The sequence below is a fragment of the Grampus griseus genome (assembly GCF_964374135.1).
Source record: "Grampus griseus genome assembly, chromosome: 3".
Lineage (NCBI taxonomy): Eukaryota > Metazoa > Chordata > Mammalia > Artiodactyla > Delphinidae > Grampus > Grampus griseus.
This window is the reverse complement of record NC_139019.1, coordinates 134,788,888-134,795,941: the sequence shown is the minus strand read 5'-3', so window position 1 is coordinate 134,795,941 and position 7,054 is coordinate 134,788,888. Positions and strand designations below refer to the sequence as shown.

The window sequence follows — 7,054 nt, the reverse complement described above, 5'->3', positions numbered from 1 at the left end:
AATGACCTGCTCAAAGTCCAAAGTGCTAAGTACTTGAACCCAGGCAGTCTGGCTTCAGAGTCTACTTAATAATTACATTATGGTGCCTGCCTGTTCACAGATGCATGCTTTTAGAATTTTTCATTCTTATCCTTAAAATCGGTGGAGGTGATAAGGAAGACATCTCAGGGACTACCTCCTGGACACTTCTTTGTGCTGGGTACTTTGTAGGTTTCATTTGTTCAGTAGCTGACAGATGATCTCCAAACTCCGCCTGTGTTCTTTGATATGAATAACTGATATTTTCTCAGTTCTGTGTAAGGTGTTGTAGAAACATAGCTCCAACCAGTATCCCATCTCACATCCTCCCCGTTCCCCAACTAGTTTACTTTCCCTGTGTCCCCAGGGCATCTAATCAACACGTTTGTAAGTAACTCCTGGGCACCAGCCATGAGCTCAATGCCAGGTGTAGTCCCTGCCTTCTTAGAGCTTTCATAGTCCATTCAGAAGATATACAGTTAAATAAGAACAATAAAGTGTGATGAGTTCCTTTATGGGGGGCCCAGTTTCTCAGCTTACCTGTGGCTGTTTGTGAAGTCCATTGTTCTTAGTCCAAAGTGACTAAGGAGGGGGTTTAAGCTTGTTACTCCTGGATTCATTTTCCACCAAATGTGAGAAACCGTCAATATTTAAAATTGAAATAGTTTTCTTGCCTTCTGTAAGGCATATTGAAGCATGTTTTACTTCCAAAGACCAGCTTTATCAATGTTGTGGAGACAGGTTCTTGGAATCATAGAGCATCCCTTAGCATAGTGGTTCTCAAACTTTGCTGCACATTGGAATCCTCTGGGGTCCCCCCTTTCCCGCAGACATTCTGTTAGGCTGAGATGAGACCTGGACATCAGGATTTTGAAAAGCTTCCTCAGGGATCCCTATGTGCATCAAAGTCTGGGAATCAGTGTTCAAAAGATCAGCATTCTCTACTGCCCTGTCACTTGAATGCCCTGCAGTTGGATCTTGATGAGGTGGGGGCCTTTGCAATCAGGGTCCCTGGGTTTTGCACAATTCCCCCCACCCTAAACCTTCATATTCTCAATGTCCAGTCTTCTCTTGACTTAGCCTGGCAAGTGGATCTCTGCTGCCACCACCAAACTATGGACTCAGACTTGGCAAACTGGTACCTGGGGACCAAATCTGACTGGTAAACTTGTTTTATTTTGCTTGGACAGTGTTTCTAAAAAATTTGAGTTAATATTTAAAAATTAGGAGATTTCACATACAGAATCTGGGTTCCTGGGCTTCCCTGGTGGCGCAGTGGTTGAGAGTCCGCCTGCCGATGCAGGGGACACGGGTTCGTGCCCCGGTCCGGGAAGATCCCACATGCCGTGGAGCGGCTGGGCCCGTGAGCCATGTCCGCTGAGCCTGCGCATCCAGAGCCTGTGCTCCGCAACGGGATAGGCCACAACAGTGAGAGGCCCGCATACCGCAAAAAAAAAAAAGAATCTGGGTTCTTGAGTTCTCTGGAAAAATCAGAAAGTAGAAGCCCACTCCCACTTGTAATATTCAACAGGAGCTTAGGGGCTCCTGCCCTTTAAGCTGGCATTGACTCCCCTGACCCCCTACTTCACCGAGTCCTACCAAGACGCCGTGATTTATGTTACCTTTGACCCCTGCAGGTCACATACTCAGGAATTACTCCATTTGACAGGTGCTGTTGCTCACCTTTTGTTGAACATTGATTACATATGCACAGCACTTTCTAACCACAGTTTGCTTCCTGCTTGAATAGTTTCTACCAAGGATCAGACACACACACACACTATCCAGGTTTATTATCTCTACTTTTGTAATCACTTTTTCAGATCACTTCTAGCTCTTACTCCTTTTATACTTTCATGACCAGATAAGGTTGGTGGTATTTTCCAAAACATTGCAAAACTAAGCAGAAACCCTAACGCACATGGTAGTCAAGGTTCTCAAGTTCAAATGCCTACAGGGGTCAGGGAGGTAACATAAAGGGATGAAGTGGGCTGGCTGGGGACCACAGAGACCTGAAGAGCTGTTTCTCCAACTGCGAGAGGCAGCCCTCCCACGACCCTCCAGGTAATGCAGCTCAAGAGCACATTTTACGATGAAGGAAATGGCCAATAGGGTAACCTTTAGCCAGATGTGGCTTGAGCACTTGAAACGTGGCTAGTGAGACTGAGGAATCGAATTTTCAATCTTATTTAATTTTTATTAATTTAAATATAAATAGCCACATGTGCCTAGTAACTACCACATTGGAGAGAGTCCAGCTGATTGTTGCTGAGCAGAAGTGAATGTGGGCCCAGATGTTCCAATCTCGCCAGAGCATCCAGCCGGGAATCCAGATTTTTAGTGAAGTCTCTTCCACTAAATTTTTTTTCATAGCCAACTTCTATTCCAAATTAAGGGTAATCACAGTTGGTTGGTTGGTTGGGTTCAGTGCCAGACCCAGCCTTGATAAAAGTCTTTTGTACATGATGATATTAAATGTGTGAGCTTTTATAAAATATGTGTACCTTTGAGGGATTCTTCAGGCATCTGAGGAATTTGAACTAGTAATTTATAATAGATTTCCTTGACTAGCAAGATAATTCCCTAATGAAAAGAGCAGCAGTGGAAAGAAGCTTAGTAGCTAAAACTTTGAAATTCTAAAGACTCTAGGTGCAAGTTTATGTATTTACTTTGATCTTTTTTTAAATTTGTTTTTTAATAAGACAAATTCCTTAAAACATTTTACCTTTTTTTGTCATTACTATTTTGCTGTAAATTTTAAACTTAAAGAAAAGTTGCTAGAATAGTACAAAAAAATCTGTGTACCCTTCACCCAGATTCACCAATTGTTCACATTTTGCCACATTTGCGTATCATTTTGTTTCTCAGTACACGAGTAATATTATTATTTTTTGAACCACTTGAAAATAAGCTGAAGATATAATGCTGCTTTACCCCTCAGTATTTTACAGCATATTTCCTAAGACAAGGATGTTTTCTCACATAATCACAGTAAAATGATCAAGACAGAGAATTTAACACCAGTACAGTATCATTATTTAATCCATGCTAGGTGATTGACAGGATTACTCAAATTTCATTAATTATCCCAAAATGTCCTTGATAACTAAACTGAATCCAGGATTAAACATTGCATTGAGCTGTCATAGCTCTTCAATCTCCTTAATCTGGAACAGTTTCTCATACTTTTTTTTTTTTTACATCTTTATTGGAGTATAATTGCTTTACAATGGTGTGTTAGTTTCTGCTTTATAACAAAGTGAATCAGTTATACATATACATATGTTCCCATATCTCTTCCCTCTTGCGTCTCCCTCCCTCCCACCCTTCTCATACTTTTTTGACTTTCATGACATTTGTATTTTTGAAGAGAAATAAAAATAGTGATAGAGTATAGATTATGTATAGTAAACATTATAATTTATAATATATACATGAATATATAATCTACAACATATCTAACATATATAATGTGTACCATATAATGCATACATGAACATACTCATTAATTCTTTCATAATCTATAATCTATTGGGATTAGGTCTTCGAGTGAGAGGGAACAACAGCAAAGACAAAGTTCCAGAGGTAAGAGAAGACATAGTTGGTTGAAAACCTAAAGAAATTTTTTGTTTCTGCTGTCCAGTATGGTAGCCATACTGAATATCTGTACATATAATCTATTGTATAGGTGATAGATGATGTAAGAATTCATGAATCCAGACTAAGGAACATAAACATAAATAAGAGAATAGAGAAATCTCTTCTTTCAGTAAAATAATAACTAATACAAATGTAGGAAGGAATGACAGAATTATGGAATTATCATTTTGCAACCATTATAAGTAATAACCGATTCAGGCAAGAATCATCAATGAATATTAAAACTAGCGGAAGAAAGTTTGAAAAAGAAATTTATATAGCCTCAAAATATTGCTCCATAAATCATTTATTAATTAGAAAGGAAAAGAGAGTAACTTTAAGGCGGGTAAACCAAGTCATCAAAGTTAGTATCACCAATGATGGGGACCATGTGTCCCCAAAGGAACACTTTGTGGTTACAAATGGATACATGGAGCACAGGGATAGTTTCTGAGTTGCCAATACCATTCTATTCGTTGACTTGGATGGTGGTTAGCAAATCTTCACTCTATAGCTGTTTCTTAAACAACGTATGTAATTGTATGAATGTTTCTGTATGTATATTACAGGTGACCCCTGTAAGGCCAACTGGCCCGAGGCAGGGGAACACCATCAGATTCACAGGTTGCATCAGAACGAAATTCTCCGGACCACCCAGTTCCAGAAGCTGCCCTGGAGACATTCCGGACCACCCAGTTCCAGGAACTGACCTGGGGACTTTGAACCCAGCCCAGCCTTCCCGCCTTTCGAGGGGCGGGACCAACGGTCCCCCAGGATACCCGAAAAGACCACCAAATAAGAAATACCCTGCGCGCTCCCAGATTCACCACACCCCTTTCCCTTCTTCCCCTATAAGATCTTGCCCAACCCTCGCCCGGGTGCGACTTCTCTGGCCCCTTTCTCTCGGACCAGTGAACCTCGCCCGGGAGTGCTCCCTAATAAAGCTCACTTGAAGCTTTCCTCTGTTTCGCGGTGCCGTTTGTTAAGATCCGACCTTACAACCCCTGCACAATGAGGGCATGTATCACCATGTGTCTTTCGGTGTGATGCATTAAGGAAGGCACAACTTCATGTATGTTATATTTCTGTTAAAAATTAATCCTATTTATGAGAAAGCAGACCAACCCCAGATGACAGAACAATATTTGGTTTTTTACGACAAGCTTGCTTAAACCGAGGGTTGCATCAAAAGTTGCATTATCAAATAGCACCACTAGATGTCACTGTGGTTTTGCAAGTTGCACAAGTTTTAACTGTCAATAAAGAATATAAATTGCACCGTGGGGGGCTTACTGTGGTGGTGCAGGGGTTGAGAGTCCGCCTGCCGATGCGGGCGGTTCGGGTTCGTGCCCCGGTCCGCGAGGATCCCACGTGCCGCGGAGCGGCTGGGCCCGTGAGACATGGCCGCTGGGACTACGCGTCCGGAGCCTGTGCTCCGCAACGGGAGAGGCCACAGCAGTGAGAGGCCCGCGTGCCACAAAAAAAAAAAAAAAAAAAAATTCCTCTGTGGCCTGCCTCCTGACACCTTTGTGGACTGGCCACATTTAGCCAGTTCTAACACGTATGGCTTTTGAGAGGACTACAAGTTAAATAACGGTACAGCGCTGGAGGAGGAGGTAGCAAGCTTAGATTAAAGTTTGTCTCTGCCATTACAGGCTGTACTGTCAATTCTTTGGCAGTCCCTTCCCTGTCCCTGGGCTTCATGTAAAACGAGGGCATTCAGATTGTCTGCTCCTAGTCTCCTCTAGCTCTGACAGTCTATGATTTTAAGTTGATATTTTCTTTTAAAAAACATTTATTTATTTATTTATTTGGTTGTGCTGGGTCTTAGACGCAGCCTGCGGGCGCCTTAGTTGCGGCTTACCTGCTGATCCTCACTCCACTTCCTTGAGTCCATCCAAAGCAAATCCTTCAGATGTTTGATGTTAGCTTGCAGGTCCTTCCCGTGTCACTTTTCCTTCTCCAGACTTTTCTGAGCTCTGAACTTATTTTCTCTCCCTGAAAGGCACTTCCCCTAAGTATGTGCCTTTCACTTACTCCAAATTATTATATGAGGCACCTCACTCTCCAGTTCTCAAATGTCATCTTCTCAGAGAGTCCTGCTCTGACAAATCTGGCTCAAGGCTCTCATCCCCAACGCCTCCTTCTATTGTATGTAGCCCTGTTTTTTGTACTCTTTATAGTAATCTGAAATTACTTTTTATTGGCTTACTTTTTACTATCTCCCCACAAAGCTGTAAGCTCCATGAGAATAGAGACCTTCTCTTTCTATTACTGTATGCTCGTTGGAACTGTGCCTTTCATCCTAAAGTTGCTCCATAAGTATTTATTGAATAAATTAACAAATTAATAGTATGACTCATACAATTTTTTATTGTGATATAGATAGCTAAACCTTGAACAACATGGGTTTGAACTGAATGGGTCCACTTAATATGCAGATTTTTTCCCAATAAATATAGTACTTGTATTTTCATTTTATAGATCTTTAAGTGTGGGGAAAAGTTTGTGTTCAATTAGAAATCACAATATGTGGAATCAAAAGAACTAGGGTTTGAGTCCTGATGCTATCCAAACTGTTTCAGCTTCATGCCCTTGGGTGAGTCATTTATCAATTCCTTTGTTTTTGAGGCGCAGATTAAAGTACTCCTATTTTTGACTGCATGGGGTTGTCACCCCTAATGCCCTCATTGTGCAGGGGTCACCTGTAATATACATACAGAAACATGCATACAATTATATACATTGTTTAAGAAACAGCTATGGAGTGAACATTTGTTAACCACCATCCAAGTCAAGGAATAGAATGGTATTGGCAACTCAGAAACTATCCCTGTGCTTCATGTATCCATTTGTAACTACAAAGTGTTCCTCCTCCAAAAGGTAACTACTGTTCTCACTTATATGATAATTATTTACTTGTTTTTCTTCATAGTATTTTACCACTTAGACACACATGCCTAAGCCATGTAGTTTAGGAATTATGGAATTATATTGTATGTACTCTTCTGCACCTTATTTCACTCAAGGTTATGTTTTTAGAGGTGGGAACCCCAACACTGACAGATGTGGAGACCAGGTGACTTTTCCAATCTCTTCCAGCCCAGAGGGTCCACCATCCTTTGGGCACTGAGGCATGATTTAGCTGTAGGGGGTCTCGCCTGGACCTGGAGAATTTGGATCCTTGTAGTGGGATCAGGCAGTGCAATTCCGGGGGTGCCTCATTTGCTGGCACTACTTCCCCAGTTCCCTCAGCCCCATGACAGTGCCACCTGGGGACCAAAGCCAGCTCCGGATCCAGGGATGTGAGGCCAGACTGGGTCATGGGCACCTCAAGAAAGTTAGTAACCATTTCTCTCTTTTTTTTTGGAACTTAATTTTAATTGTATAGAGGACT

At 41.7% G+C, this 7,054-nt stretch overlaps 1 long non-coding RNA gene across 1 annotated transcript; it reads left to right on the top strand.

Annotated features, from left to right (window-relative positions):
- The first annotated feature begins 1,156 nt into the window (after window positions 1-1,156).
- On the top strand, window positions 1,157-4,309 carry LOC309820050. The gene is made up of 3 exons (XR_014296482.1): window positions 1,157-1,180; window positions 3,560-3,603; window positions 4,227-4,309. It is a non-coding gene; the product is annotated as an uncharacterized lncRNA (long non-coding RNA).
- The last annotated feature ends 2,745 nt before the right edge of the window (window positions 4,310-7,054 follow it).